Source organism: Diabrotica virgifera, chromosome 5 (genome assembly GCF_917563875.1).
Source record: "Diabrotica virgifera virgifera chromosome 5, PGI_DIABVI_V3a".
Classification (NCBI taxonomy): Eukaryota; Metazoa; Arthropoda; class Insecta; order Coleoptera; family Chrysomelidae; genus Diabrotica; species Diabrotica virgifera.
The window spans coordinates 186,793,110-186,810,489 of NC_065447.1; positions in this window are offsets into that span (position 1 = coordinate 186,793,110).

Sequence of the window (17,380 nt, forward strand, 5' to 3'; positions counted from 1 at the left end):
ATCGACACAAATATCCTTGGTCAACATATTTGAATCGTATGGTCTAACAATGCACGTTGATTCTCCTACAAGGATTACAAAATTTTCATCTACCATAATTGATTATACAGTCTCAGATTTCCCACCCCTTGATGTCCACTCTACAATTATTAATGCTGGATTATCTGATCATGAAGCAGTTTATACGAAGTTTAATTTCTCCAGCAAAACCCTCCTCGAAAACCCAACGTTTAGAAAGGATTTTTTCCACCCGGAACTTTCGTAAATTCCAAAATTTATGCTTAACCTCTGAGTGGCGCTTTCCTGCCATGGACGTGGATAATAATTTCAGTGAATTCTTAGATAAGCTTATCTGTATCTTCAATGAAGCATTTCCTTTAATTGCAATTATGCCAAAACATCACAAACCTTGGACTACTAAAGGTATCCGAATATCTTCCAAGAATATGCGTTCTCTTCTCTATAACAAGAAATTTACTACCAACGTCTCTATCAATGAATATATCACCAAGTACAGGGCAACCTATCTTAAACTTATAAACTTATAAAATCAGCTAAAAAAGTCTACTACCAGAACCGTCTGGGAAGCTCCAAAAGTGTTGCAAAAGAAACAGTCCATAATAAACGATCTTCGAAATAAAACCCACACTGCTCAAACATTTTCCCTTCCAGACCCTGAAAATCTAAATGAATACTTTGTTAATGTAAGTAAAAATATTACATCAACTATTTTGCCACAACAAGATCCAATTTTCTATCTCTCTAATTTAAGAAAGGTCTCGAATTCATTATTAATAAAACCATTCGATAAATCTGAACAGATCTAAACAATCAATAGTATCAAAAGAAAATCTTCCTGTAGTACTGATGGTCTATCGATAAAAATTTGTTCTAATCTTCCAGAAAATGTGTTAGAAGTCCTCATCTCACTAACTAATGATTCTTTTGAGAAATGTAAATTTCCAGAGTGCCTGAAGACAGCCATCATTATTCCTCTTCATAAGGGTGGTGAAATATCTAATACTTGCAATTATAAACCTATTGCACTACTACCGGTACTCTCCAAAATTATTGAGAGACTCATAAAAGCCCGACTTATGTCCTTTCTAGTTGAAAACAACATTTTATCACAAAATCAGTTCGGCTTTTTAAATAATAAATGCACCACTGATGCCATGTTTTCTGTACTACATGAGATTTATCAAGCACTGAATAATAATCTTCACACTGCCACCGTTTTTTGTGACTACGCCAAAGCTTTTGATTGTGTAAATCGCAACATTTTGACAAAAAAACTAAATTTCTACGGAATTCGAGGCATTTCTTTAGATTGGTTCCAATCTTACTTGGATGATAGGAAACAACTGGTTAGAGCAAATTATATAGACTCTAGTCTCAAAAACATTGTATGTGGGGTACCTCAAGGTTCAGTATTGGGTCCTCTACTTTTTCTTATCTTTATTAGTGACATCACTAATTTAAAAATCGATGGAAAAATCTTTCTTTTTGCTGATGATACCAGTATCACTTGGAGCAACTCAAATATTGCAACTCTTCATGCTACTATAACTTCTGATCTACTTACAATAAAAACCTGGTCTGACTCAAATTTACTCTCGTTTATCGTAGATAAAACAGTAGCATTGTCTTATAAAGGAGCTCTTCAACCCTTACCCCTTAATAACAGCCAGATCAGTACCGTTGATTCTGTAAAAATTCTTGGTATTTTTTTAGACAGCAACCTTAAATGGTCCCTCCATATCGATTTGTTACGCAAGAAACCCTCTTCAGCTTGCTATGCTATAAGATATGTTTCGAATGAACCCAATTTAGCATCTTCCAATATCACATATTTTTCTTTGTTCGAGTCACATCTTCGTTATGGTCTTCCTTTTTGGGGTTCTGGTACAGCTGCCCAATTAGATGTTATTTTCAAATTACAAAAAAGAGCAATAAGATATCTGTTTGGCCTCAGAAGAACAACACATTGCAGAAGTTATTTCAAAGATCACGGAATTTTAACCCTTCCATCTTTGTATATTTTAGAAACTGTTTGCTTAATTCGTAAACATCTACATGTCTTTCCACCAAGACCTAATCATGACTACTTCACGAGAAATTCTACGTTTGACGTCTATTTGCCGACCCCGTCCTCGGAGTTAGTAAAGAAATCGATATTATATTCCGCAAAAAAAATGTACAACCATCTCCCCCTACAACTAAAATCTGCACCATCTTTCCACCAATTCCGTAAACTGACAAAAGCCTACCTGTCTGAAAGACCATATTATTCAGTAGAAGATTTTTTTAGTCAATAGCTAAGAAATTACAGTACCCATAGCACAAGTAGTATTTTTATTATTTTTTTATCTATATTTGGGTGTCATATGCAGCAGCTTAACTTTTTAACTTTTAAACCTTTTTTTATTAATTATTAGGTACACTATGCATTTGCAATTTATTTAAATTTTTGCAATTGATTATTTCTGTTTTAACTTCATTATTATTATTATTATTTAAATATATTGACGATTTATCGACTCGTCCAACGAAGTTTTGAGTTACACTCCTGAAAAATTAGATAACCGTGATGCCTTTCAACGAACAAAGTTCTAAGTTAATTCTTTCACGTTTACCAACCAACCAACCAATTTTGCACTTCGATATTGTACTAACTTGTATATCTTTACATTATCCAACGAAAACTATCCTATCTCAAATTTAGTATAGGCTTAATCGGCATTCCGAACGGAAGCGTCGTTGTCTCGTTAGTACAAATTTCGCATTTTAAGGTTAAGTAAAGTACGCCTACATGAACAACATTGTTTACGTTATAAAAGTTGTACAGCGTATAAATTTCTATTAAAAATAATACATGTGAATAGAAGGTGCATTTTATAAGTATAAATAAGTATCCAGGATGTACTATCCAGGATTTTCCCGATTTTTTCCAGCGAATACTGTACTAACTCATTCAAAAACCATATAGAGAAAAAACATTGACATGTTCAAAAGCACAAGTGGAACAATACGGTAAACATAATGGATAAATATAAAAACAATTTAGTAAATAAGAACCCCTGATTTTTTGCATTAATCAAAACTTTATCTTGCTTTATTCGAAATCTTAAAAAAATGAGTTAGTACAGTCTTCGCTGGATGAGTCGTTATGTAATTTTAGTAAATTGGATTGTTACTGTTTTGTTTTTTAACTATTTATAAGCTCTGTCGATAAAATTGTAAAATTTTTCATGACAATAAAGCATATTTCTATTCTATTCTATTCTATTCTTATTTCGTATGCTTTAAATGATGACGCACGGGTAAAGATTCAGGGACTCAAATGTAAAGATTTTCAATATTTTGTGCAAACGCTTGAGAGAAAAGATTATCTTGTTGTTTAGTAGCACAGGTATATAAATAGTGCCGACAAAAAAAATTTACAAAGTAAGTAAGTCAGAACAATATTATTATAATTTGCCACATTAATACTTTTTCATCAATCAAATTACTATTTCAGCTGGGAATAAGCCACAAAATTGGTTTCTTAGTTTTACTTTACTTTCTAATACCCGGAGTCAAACCCGGAAAACCAAAAAAGCACATAATATAGCTCCCGCGGGGACTTCAAGTGTCAAAAATTATATTATTGTTGTTGGAATTTAATACTCAACTATAAATTATTATTTTTGTTAGCGTTAGAATAAACACATGCAGTTTTCAAGGGGCGGGCCACTTCTCCAAATGCATAAAAGTCAATTCGATATACCTCTTGCGTAGAATTGCGAGAAAGTGCCAGGTTACATATGAATGTGAGAGCTGTCTTAGTTCTGTGTTTGATATTTAGTCTACTAGAATAGATGGTAGAGGAAATATCTCTTTTAATTTCTTTGTATTATATTGTAATAATTAGGTTCGCTTAAAATAAAAAGAGTTTTTATCTTTTATTTGTACCTTTTATTATCTTATATTTTTAATAATTGTAGCAAGAAAAATGTTTTTAGGTTTTTTTTACCAAAATATTAATATCAATTTAGTACTACTTTGTTAAATTTTGAATATAAATTTTTTTATTAATAATAGACCAATGTTAATATATTTTTTTTTTAATTTGGGGTAGCATATAAAACTAATAACATCTGCATGACCCTTTCTGCAATAAATATTCATCAAGTTAACTTAAGGCCATCGGTACATAATTCTCAAATATTTTACGAGTATCCCTATTTTTTCTGTCTTTACACGGCAAATTACGTGTAGTAAAATTCACACTGGTATGGATATGTAAACATTACTAGAATGTCATTCTACTTGAAAATTTCATCATTAATTTAAAGAGATGGCTTTTGAATGTTCTTGGGTAACTATTATTTTTATAATTGCAAATTATTAATTCATTTAATAAATGTGATAATTTTTTCACTAACTATGTATTCAGTGATTGTAATAATTTATATGTACAACAAAAACTAATACTCAATCGAGAAAAGAGGAAAAGTGTTTAAGTGATTTTTTAAATATATTGTTACTATGGAACGCTTACAATTTTGAACATCTTTAACAACAAAATACTTGGATCACAGAATATATCATTCTGATGTATTCTCTGCTTGGATCTTCCAAAAATAATACACAATAAATAACTTTTTATTAAGTTCACGTCTTAAATCAATTATTTATCAAATACACTATATATCAATATTATTTAATCAACAACTCAAAATATTCCCGATGCCATTTCAAATATTTTAAATTGTCACTGATTGTCACTGTCTGACTGACAGTATGCTGACAATATTCTATTCGACTGAGTGCGTTGTATGACAAAGATAGATTTCTAAATATTACCACGGACATTGTGTTCATTTTTTTCGAATCCTGAAAAAAAACAATAAATATTTTTGAAAAATTTAAACGCAGAATTAAAGACAAGATTAATGCTGAGAGCGGAAAGTCCCTTAGAATAAACAAAAAAATTATTTTGAATAAGATATTTTAAATTAAATATCGCACTAAATTTTCTCTTAGTTTTTCACTCCTGTAACTTATTAAAATAAACATTATAGAATTTCTCAGGGACTTTCGGCCCTCGCCAATAACGTAATCTTTTATTCTGCGTTTAAATTTTTCAAAAATACTTATTAGTTTTCTCAGCATTCGAAAAAAATGATTTCCCATTTGAATAGCATTGCAGCCGAAAATACGTACCCATCCTCTAACGTGAAGTAAAAACTTCCTGGTGGTAACGTGAAGTAAAAGCAAGTAATCCCACTTAATAAAATTGAAAAAGTGTGTAATTTTTACTGTTAAAATTGAAAAATGTGGTTAAGTTACTCACTCCATGTCTTTGCAAAATAGCCTCAATTCCAAACACTGGTTAGACTAAATGTTCAAACTGCATTGTAAATACAAGGAAGAAATAAAGCGACTTAAAGTCGATGACAATGGATTGCCTCCACAAACATGTGAGTACTCTACTTTTACTTTTACATAATTTTTATTTTTGCTTTAGACCACGTTAGTCTGCCAAATGTTGTCTGCCGTTTTAAGCATGCTTAAAACATTTGGCAGACTAACGTGCTACAAAGCAGACGTAAAAACTATGTAAAAGTAGAGTATTCACATGTTTCTGGAGGCAATCCATTGCCATCACGGCCACTGAAGGCGTGCAAAAGAATATGATCTGCAGCTATGTTTTATCTATGATACTTTCAGTGGAATATACTTGTTGAGAAATCTTTCTTTTTCTGGTTTGAGAAAGTACACGTTTGATCGCATACATAGAGCTATGAAAAGAATCAGAAGATCTATATTTTCGCCGACTATTACGGAATCGAATACTGTTGAAACATTTATTGCGGTATTGATGATTAGTGTATCCGCATCCTTCGTGGCTTGTGAGAACATAAAATTCTCCGATTCAAATTTTGTCTTCAACATTTTAATGAGGCATTTCTTGTTCGCATCATTCCAGGAATTTATCTTATAACAGAGTTGGAATCATTATCTGGTCAAAAAGTATATACAGGGTGGTTCATCTTACTCGCCTCGGTGTCTGTACGGAAAACCACTTGATATTTTAAAAAAATTTCTTCACAGTAATATACAGGGCCATTAATACTACAATCTAAAAATAATGTGAATTATACAGGGTGCTCCAAAAAAGAGTGGTATATCAAAGTTATACTTTTTCTTATGGAATGCCCTATATATGATGCCATTATTGAATTGACCTTTAAAAATAAGCTAAACTTTCATAAGGGTTCCCTATACCTAAATACAGGTTGTTTTGATTTATTTCGATTTTTATAAAAATGTAAGGTTTTAGAAAAAAATAAATATCTACGAATCTAAGAATCAGTAACAAATTCTTTCTTGGATCTTAATAACTGACTATTTAGCATACTTAAGCAGATGCTTATTGCAACAAAGTTTCTTACAGGGTGGTCAAAATATGAGATTGTTCTATTAACAAATTCAAGCTGTAATAACTTACTTAATTTAAATGGAACACCCTATATCTTACTAGCCTATCGCGTAGAAAATATACTTAGCTTTCAATTTATATTAGGGTTTCCTATACCTATCTTTTACAGGGTGGTCAAAATATTAGATTGTTCTATTAACAAATTCAAACTGTAATAACTTACTTATTTTAAATAGAACACCCTGTATCTTACTAGCCTATCGCGGAGAAAATTTATTTAGCTTTTAATTCTTGTTAGGGTTTCCTATACCTATCTCCCTTCATTTGTTAAATATTTAAAGATTTAATAATATGCAAGCTTTAAAAATTAGAATTAAGTAAATATGTCGTGGTTACATATGTACAACACATCACCAACACCGGCAATATACTTAGACATGATACTGTCATTAATAAAATTTTCATTGTTATCATGTAATCACACAGAGTGTTGTATTATTTTAGTTGATTTTGGCCTACATGTGACATTGAATAATATGTTTATATTAAACTGCATATCCTATATTAGATGCCGTATTCTGGAAGATATTTAAATTATATTTCATTCCGTATAAGTATTTTCCATACCTTAAACCAACGGTTATTAAGTAAATTTAAGAACACCACTTTTTGTTTGAATCTTTGAATCGCAATTACAAACTATTAAATGCAATGGCTACTATGACGAAAACGAGCCTATTGTACAAAAATATGTAAAAATGGGTATTTACCGAATAACATGGGAATTTATATTTACAGAATAACATGTGTATTGAGAATGTTTACATGGAATTGAAGAGATTTTAAATATCTTCCATTATAAAGAATAGAATATCGACTGTCATTTAAAATAAGAACACTTTGTGTGATTAAATGATAAAAATTTGAATTTTATTAACGAAAGTATCTTGACTAAGATATTTAAGTATATTGCCGGTGTTGGTGATGTGTTGTACATAACCACGACATAGGTACTTAATTCTAATTTTTAAAGCTTACAAATAAGGAAATCTTTAAATATTTAAAAAATGAAGGGAGATAGGTATAGTAAACCCTAATAAGAATTGAAAGCAAAGTAAATTTTCTACGCGATAGATTGGTAAGGTAGAGGGTGTTCCAGATAAAATAAGTAAGTTATTACAGCTTGATTTTTTAATAGAACAATCTAATATTTTGACCACCCTGTAAAAGATAGGTATAGGAAACTCTAATATAAATTGAAAAGCGAAGTATATTTTATACGCGATAGACTAGTAAGATACAGGGTGTTCTATTTAAAATAAGTCAGTTATTACAGCTTGAATTTATTAATAGAAAAATCTCATATTTTGACCACCCTGTAAGAAATTTTGTTACAGTAATCATCTGTTTAAGTATGCTAAATAGTCTATTATTAATATCCAATAAAGAATTTGTTACTGATTCTTAGATTCGTAGATATTTATTTTTTTCTAAAACCTTACATTTTCATAAAAATCGAAATAAATCAAAACACCCTGTATTTAGGTATAGGGAAACCTTATGGAAGTATAGCTTATTTTTTAAGGTCAATTCAGTACTGTCATCGGATATAGGGCATTCCATAAGAAAAAATATAACTTTGATATACCACTCTTTTTTGGAGCACCCTGTATAATTATTAATTCGTATTATTTTTAGATTGTAGTATTAAAGGCCCTGTATATTTCTGTGAAGAATGTTTTTAAAATATCAAGTGGTTTTCCGTACAGACACCGAGGCGAATAAGATGAACCACCCTGTATAGATTTCTTCGCTGTACGGATTTAATAACAATAAAGACAACAAGCAACCCTGTCTAACACCTCTTTTGATTTCTGTAGTTTCTGTTTAAAAATTTTCGATTCTAACTTTTGCTTTTTGGTTCCAGTACAGATTGACAATAACCCGTATATCTTGACTGTCCACATTGTTTTTTTTTTTAAGTTCTACGAGTTTCTGATGTCGTACACTCTATCAAAAGAGTACGAAATCCGAAATTAGAGATGATCAAAATGAGATCATATGACTGGAAAGAATTAATACCGGCGGTAATACAAAGAATAATTTGGAAAAATATACGAAAAACACGTGGTGGTGTCGATGAATAATAATTTCTGACGCTGGTATGCGAATACGATTGATTTTACAGAAAAAATTATAAATACCTAAATGGTAGGAAGTTATTTCTTGTTTAATTTTGTTTATTAATGTTTTTCGTAAAACGCGTCAGAAATCAAATATTTCCAAAAAACTGAAATTAAGCGCCATTTTTTCAACATGGCGGCGCGAGCGGCGGAAATACGAGGTAGCAAAGTTGAAATTCAAAAAGAGCATACGGAAATCCATAAAATAACCAATTTTTGAAATCTCCCTGAAAACTTTCCAGGTAACCCCCTTTTGTTCGACCAAATGACTGAACTATGAGGTTAAAGTCTAAATTATTTGAATTTTTTGTAATAGGGGAGCGAAGTATGCTATGATAAATGTGCAGTCACTCGAGCGCTTTGGGGACCTATTGGGTTGTGAAGAGTAAGTCTTAAACCAAAAAAGTTAAGTAAAGTTTTCCATTTTAGTGGGGACTTTCCATTTTTAATTTAATTTTCCATTTCCAACAATCGTTTTTTTAGCGCCATTTATCCATAATTTGAAAAAATATTTCGTATAAAAGATACTTATTTTTACTTAAAGAATCCAAATCTGGAATAAAAATTTGGGGCTCCTATTTAAGATTTTAAAGTAACCCCCCACCCCACCTCCGTGGGGGTTGGTGTTTGTTACCATTTGATAGATTTTTCAAAAATATTGATTAAGTGTATTTTGCAGTTTTTCGATCTAATGTTTATTTTGCGAAATATCGAGGGATTTGTATTTAAAATTTTAAATTTACCCCCACCTCTCTCCGTGTGGGGTAATGTTTGGTATAATTCGATAGATTTTTGAAAAATATTGAACACGTATTTTTTAATTTTTCGATCTAACGTTCATTTTGCGAATTATTCGCTTTATTTTTGTGAAATTTCTAACTCGCCCATTTCCTTACGCCCGGGCGCGCCCCGCTCAAATCGTCAGATTTTTTAAATATACACTGTTTTGCATGTAGTTAACTTACCTTATCTTAATCTGACAATTTCGAGTTTTTCTAAGGATAGAATTATTTTCCGACTCCCGTTAACGAACTCCGAACTCCTCTGTATTAAGATCCTATACAGTGATGAGCGTGCTAATAACCGGCAAAATAGCGCAGAAGATGGAGAACATATTAAATTGTGAGATAGAAAGAAATAAAACTAGTAGAGGTGTTAAATTTAGCGATAGTAACATATCAGTTAACATTATATTGATTGTTTCCCAACTTTAGACGTATCAGAGAAGTGTGTCAACTAAAACTGTCACTATGACAGTGGCATTTCTCAAACTCGTCCGATACGTCTAAAGGTGGGAAATAATCAATTTAATGTAAGTTTAAAGTTACTATCGCTAAATTTAACACCTCTTCTAGGTTCATCTATTTTTATCTCAGAACTTAATATGTTTTCCATTTTTGCGTTATTTTGCCGGTTATTAGTGCGCGCATCATTGTACATATATGGTAGAGGTATATTTACAAGATACAAGGTTTCCCCCGTGTAATAATCTGACGCGCTCGAGTAACTACAAAAATCCTCGCTTGGGTTCCTCGATCATAATGATGATGTATAAGGCAAAACCTTGTAAATGGATATTGGTTTTATCTTTCTGGGTACACAAATTCTCAGAATTGGAGAAACTTGGAGTTTGGGCTGCTATAAGCAAGCGGCATATTGTAGTATGGTTTGTTCAACAGTAAATGGTTAAATATAATTACTGCGGTCGTAATCATTATTAAATTTATCTGACCTGGCCCATTGTTAAGACCCACCAGGAGCGATAAGCAACCGAGGTAGACAGAGTTGGTCTTTTGACAATTACAATAATTACGACTACAAAAACCAAAAAAAATTTGATGTAAAATATTTTGCTTTGCCTTGTATACCCGAATAGAAATTAATGATTTCAAATGAGTTTTAAAATAAATTAAATCTATTTTAATTGCTAAGATTATAGAAAAAGAAACATTCAAACATTAATAATAATTTGTGGTTCTGAAAAGAACCGTTTTTTTAATAGTAACATTTGTAGATTTGATGAAAGTATCACTCCACACATAGTTCCGTTTCGCTATCGCTATCCTCATCTAAATTAATTATGATCGGTCCAATTATATTATGATATATACGAACATATGAATTTTCTTTACCTATTACGTGTCGGACTGAATTTCTCCAACTATTTGGAAGAATATCATCGACACATTTTCTTATTAACTCTACAACAGTACTACTTAACGTTGGAGAAATATTTTGTGACCTCACGTTAGACTTCAATTCGTGCCACATATGTTCTATGGGATTAAACATACAATAATAGGGTGGAAGCCTTATCTTAATCTGACAATTTCGAGTATTTTTAAGGATAGATTTTTTTTTCGGTTCCCCCTTAACGAACTCCCCTGTGTTAAGAGCGAATATATGGTAGAAGTACATCTGCAGGGCACGAGATTTCTCCTCAATATGATAATCTAACCCGCTTGAGTAACTGCAAAAATCTCCGCTTGGGCTCCCCTACCATTGCTTTAATTGACTTCAAATTAGTGAACCATTAAACATCCCGATAAGAGTTTTCATTATCTACTTCTTATAATTAGTACCTCTTTAGTTTATAACCAATCAGGAACTCGATTACAGTGACAAATTACTCAATTTATCAAAGCGAGTGAAATTCGCCTCAATTTTATACGAATTTCAAGCCTACGCCTACGAATTGCTACGAGGATAGAATACGTCTGCTCTTCTGTATTCAATAAAATTGGTTGGTCAGCAAACTGAAAGCCAGCGCAGAATACATCGGTTGATATTGCTTTTCTGAAAAGGGTTATGTTTTATGAAGTGGTTGGAATTATTATCTTTATAAAAGAAAACAATTTTTATATAGAAATGAAATAATTCAACCCATTCAACATTTAATACAGGAAATGATGAAAAAGTAGGGCAGTATGGAAATGACAAAGAATTAAAATAATTATTGGACAAGAAAAGGAATAAAATAAATGGGAAAATCAAGTAAAAGACAGACGTACTCGCTCACGTACTCGTACTTCATTCAAAATGAACTCGCATATGCCACCCATTCAACATTTAAATGGGGAAAGTTGCTTTATGCAATTTTGTTAAAAAAATTTAACGTCGAAGTAAAAAACTACTGTTGTAATTATTCTGTGGGTGGTTTACGGAAACAATTAAATGAAATTAAAGTAAGTGTAAACACAACAAACTGTCAATAAAATATTTATTTGTGTCGGTAAAATAGCGTGAATATTTCCCGAGAGAGGGTTTGTTATTCTTTGCGAGTGTGGTGGTGTGACTGCCCCGGGTGCCCGCTGTGACTATACTGAACGAGATCACAAATACTTTACTCTGTCTGGTGTTCTACCATATGGCCAGATACAGTAGCGTACTGATAGATCCGCGGGCCCTGGTTCCAGTTATGATGCGGGCCCCAGCCCAATAATGCGCCCCCACCCCAATTATGCGGGCCCCCCGCCCAATAAAAACACACATTGTATATTAAAAGTTTTTAATACACATTAACTATAAATTATCATATATTTTTTATAAAAACTCAGCTAATTTAAAACAGTAAATTAATATTAATCCTATCGTTTTTAATACCAACTGAAGTTCTGATACGTACTTGTTAGTTCACGTGTGCTTACTTTTGTTTTAGACCAGGGCGCATCTCTAGAAATATTAGTACATTTGGACGTTGAGAGGTGACTCAATTTTTTTGCAGAAATTGCTTAAAAGTAGCTTAAATAATAATATTTGAGTTATCCTCCCACTCAAAAAGGTCCGGATCATTGTTTAAATAATCAAAATGTCAAAAATTAAGGAAAAACTCGGTTTTTTCTTCATTTTTTGATTATTACTTTAAACATATTCATTTCCGAGAAAAGTTGTACTGACCTAAAAGTTGCGGAATTAAATTTCCTATAATATAGGATTGGTTAAAATTTTAAAAAATTGTCACCTTTATTGCAAAATAGCTATAATAGCGAAAAAAAACTATAAAAAAACAAGTATTTGCATTTCACGTTTTTCAACCATCTTATGCTACACTTCATACCTTCATATTTTACCTAAAAAACTTTATGATATAATAAAATAATTCTCTGAATTTCAGTAAGACCGGATCAATAGATTTTGCAAAATAAATTTTGCAATTCAGCTTCTGCAAAAAATTTTTATTTTTTCAAAATGCTACAGGACCGAAAATAAAGTAAACAGCAAGTTGAATTTTTTACTACTTATACTTTACCTATATAATAATAATAATAATAATAAGTCTAAAAAAAAAAAAAAAAAAAAAAAGCTAGGTCTGAATGAACATCTTTATAAGACCATGCAGAAAACTGTACTACTCGCGACGGCCAGATGCGTACGAAAATTTCTGGGAGATACACCTGCATTCCAAGTCACCTAGGGCTCGATAACACGGAAAGAGTCCCACCAGAGCTCAATCCTTTTGATACTGTAGGTATCTGGGATGAGTCAATTTTCCCCTTGGAGGGAGTGTGAGCCGTATGGCTAAATCTGGATAATAATAATAATAATAAGAGATACACCTGCATTCCAAGTCACCTAGGGCTCGATAACACGGAAAGAGTCCCACCAGAGCTCAATCCTTTTGATACCGTAGGTATCTGGGATGAGTCAATTTTCCCCTTAGAGGGAGTGTGAGCCGTAAGGCTAAATCTGGATAATAATAAGCTCACACTCCCTTAGAGGGAGTGTGAGCCGTATGGCTAAATCTGGATAATAATAATAACTCTAACACAGTATCTACCAACACTGTGCTCTAAACAATATCATAGAGCCTCAACAGAAAGGATGCGTTAAGGGTTCTATGGGTTGCAAAGAACAACTGATCATCGACTCAGTCCTTTCTAACCAGGCATTCACCAAAAAAAGGAACCTCTTTACTGCCTTTATTGACTACAAAAAGGCCTTTGATTCAGTGGCGCATGAATGGCTTATAGATATATTGAGAATATACAAAGTCGATGATAACATAGTGACTTTTTTAAGGCATATAATGAAAAGTTGGAAGGCTAAAATTCACTTCCAAATACCTGGTGAAAACAATATCGAAACGGAAAATATCGCAATCAACCGGGGCCTGCTTCAAGGAGACTCGGTGAGTCCATTGTGGTTCTGTTTGGCTATGAACCCTCTATCACAGCTATTAAATTCCACTGACTCAGGTTTTAGCATTAAAAACAACAATACTGTAGTAGCGAAGCTTAATCATCTGTTGTATATGGATGATTTGAAATTAATGGCTTCTACTCGAGACAATCTAGAAGAAATGCAAAAAACAGTAGAAACATTCTCTAATGATATTAATATGCACTTTGGACTAGACAAGTGCCGCGTTTTAAATACAGTCAGGGGAAAGATACAGCCCGGTGGATTCGATATGCAAAATGGCCAGAACATCGAGGCCATGGGTGAAAACGATATATACAAATATCTTGGAGTAAAGCAAGCGCGGAAAATTGACCATAAGCAAATGAAAACTGAGATAACTACTGAGTTTATACGAAGGATAAAACAGCTGCTTCGTTCACAGCTTAACAGTAAAAATTTGTTTAAAGCACTAAACACCTACGCTTGTTCCGCGCTTAGCTATTCATTTGGTATTGTTAAGTGGACAAAAACAGATATAGAAAATCTTCAGCGAAAAGTACGAACACACCTCACAAAGGCACAAAAACACCATCCTAAAAGTGCAGTAGAAAGAACGACATTACCACGGAATCTAGGAGGAAGAGGGCTTATGGATATAGGTGAGCAATTAGATAAACAAATTGCTAATTTAAGATCTTATTTTCAGATGCAATCTGAGACATCTACTCTACATCGCGCTATTTGCGCAGTAGATGACACAACACCGATCAAACTGAGGGAACCAGAAATGCGCATAAACCACCTCACTAAAGACGAAAAAATGCGCACCTGGATGGGTAAACCTCTTCACGGGCGACATCCTAATGAGGTCAGCCAAGACTATGTCGACAATACAGCGTCGAACTATTGGTTGACATCAGGAAAGATGTTCCCTGGAACGGAAGGTTCATTACTGGCCATTCAGGATCAGGTTATACCAACCAGAAATTACCTGAAATATATCATCAAAGACCCTCAGGTTCAAAACGACAGATGCCGATATGGATGTCAAGCCCAAGAAACCATCCAACATCTTACAGGGGGCTGCCAGGCATTTACTGCAACTGAATACAAGGAACGGCATGACGCAGTGGGAAAAATCCTTCATCAAGAGAGCTATCAAGCTGGGACTTCTCCAAACGGACCATCTCCCGTATTATCAATACGTCCCCGAGAGTATGCTTGAGGATGGTAACTACAAGCTATACTGGGACCGCACTGTGCTCACAGACCAAACAGTGGCACATAATAGACCAGATCTCGTACTAGATAATAAATTAACAAGACAAACAACACTAATTGATGTGGCGATACAATCTAAGTAGTAAATTTACTGAAAAGATCGCCAAGTACAGAGATCTGTAAATTCAAATACGAAGGCAATGGAGAATGCAAAGTACCCAGACGATACCGATTATTATGTCTACTACTGGAGTCATTCCGAAGACCCTCCTCGAAAGCATAAAAAAGCTGGGCCTAAATGAACACCTTTATAAGACCATGCAGAAAGCTGTACTACTCGCGACGGCCAGATGCGTTCGAAAATTTCTGGGAGAAACTCCAGCATACCAAGTCACCTAGGGCTCGATAACACGGAAAGAGTCCCACCAGAGCTCAATCCTTTTGATACCGTAGGTATCTGGGATGAGTCAATTTTCCCCTTAGAGGGAGTTTGAGCCGTATGGCTAAGTCTGGATAATAATAATACTTTACCTTTCATCTGCAATTTGCAAAATTAAAATCGGGTAACTATCACGGCGTCAGGAATTTTTTAAATAAAAAATAATTTTTGGTACTACGCGCAGGACAGCGGATAGTTTGCTCTGATTGGGCATTCCAATGACCTTTGATAATTTTTGATACATTTTAATTTTTAGTACATTTCGATATAAATAAATAAATTTGTTTATTGCAATATAAAAACACACTCTGTCTTTTGAAATACACTTTTTTTACCAATTTTTTAGCTTTTTTTCTTTGTTCAAATATTTTAACTTAGAGAATAAAAGTTTATTATTTTTAAACATATGCAAGTGTTTAAACAATATTTAACAAACAATAATCAAATTAGTTTGGTTTTTGTGGAATTAAGATATTAAAATTCAACAAACTATAGAGGAACAAAATATAGAGGAAGAAAATAATATAATAGATAAAGATTGGAAGAAATTTTGGTGGAAATCAACTTGTGTGAATCGAACACCGCTGTCCTGCGCGTAGCACCAAAAATTAATGTTTATTCAAAGAAATTCCTGACGCCGTGGTAGTTAATCGATTTTAATTTTGCAAATTGCAAATGAAAGGTACAGTACTCTTCTATATGATACTCTTGATATTTTGAGAGATAGATCTGTCTTTCCAAACTTTATTTAGGCGACTCATCGCATTTTTTGCCATACCAATACGTCTCCGAACTTCTGCTTCACAGTTACCATCGTTAGTTATACTAGACTCGAGATAGACAAAGGTGTTTACTATCTGGTATTCCTGTAATATGTTAGTCAGTTGAATAGTGTCAAATCTGTCGACCACCATTATTTTTGTCTTAGCTTTATTGATTTTCAGACCAACTTTATTGCTTTCGTACTCAACTCTTCGCAGAAGATCAAACATTTCTTGCTCATTTGCTGCTATAAGTGTAGTGTCATCAGCAAATCTTAAATTGGAGATTTTCCTACCAGCTACTGTTACTCCACCGGCCCATCCTTCTAAAACCATCCTCATGACATGTTCACCATAAATGTTAAATAAGTCAGGTGACAACACGCATCCTTGTCTAACACCTCTCTCAGTCTTGAATTAGGTTTGAGAACTTCTGATCTATTCGTACTGTCGCTATATTAGACTGGTACAGATTTTTAATAAGTGTCACCAGGTGCAATGGTGCGCCCATTTCTATTAAAATTGACCACAGATTTATCCAGCTTACACAATCAAATGCCTTTTGGTAGTCAACGAAGCATATAATCATGGGTACTTGAAATTCTCTAGACTTTTCAATGAGTTGTCTCAGTTTCAGGATTTGTTCCCTTGTACCTTTACCCTTTACAAACCCCGCTTGTTCCTGAGGTATTTGGTAATGTAGATAGGTTTTTAATCTGTTTTTGATGATATGCAACAAGATTTTACTAGCATGTGTTATTAGTGACAGTGTGCGGTAGTTTTCACATCTGGTAGTAGTTCCTCTTTTTTGTAGTGGGATATAAATTGAAGTACACCAATCAGATGGCCATTTTCCTGAATTCCAAACAGCGACACAGATAGAATGGATGATATGTAATCCTTTGTCACCTAGTAACTGTAGGATTTCACATGGTATTGAATCAATGCCTGGGGCTTTATTTCTCTTTAGTGATTTAATTGCATCTTTGACTTCAGCGGTTGCTTTCCTTTGACTTTGACTTTGACTTTGAATTTGACTGCAACAGTTTTCCTTGTGTCTATTATTAATTTTGTTTTCAAATTTTGTGATAAATAGGTATTCTTCGTTTTTATGTATAAATAACTACACAAAAATAAAAATTTAATAAGAAGTTACATTTTCTATTGTGTACTTGTGTAGTGCAAAATGTCCCTATCACATTAGAAAAAAAAAGCAAAAAGCGCGCTA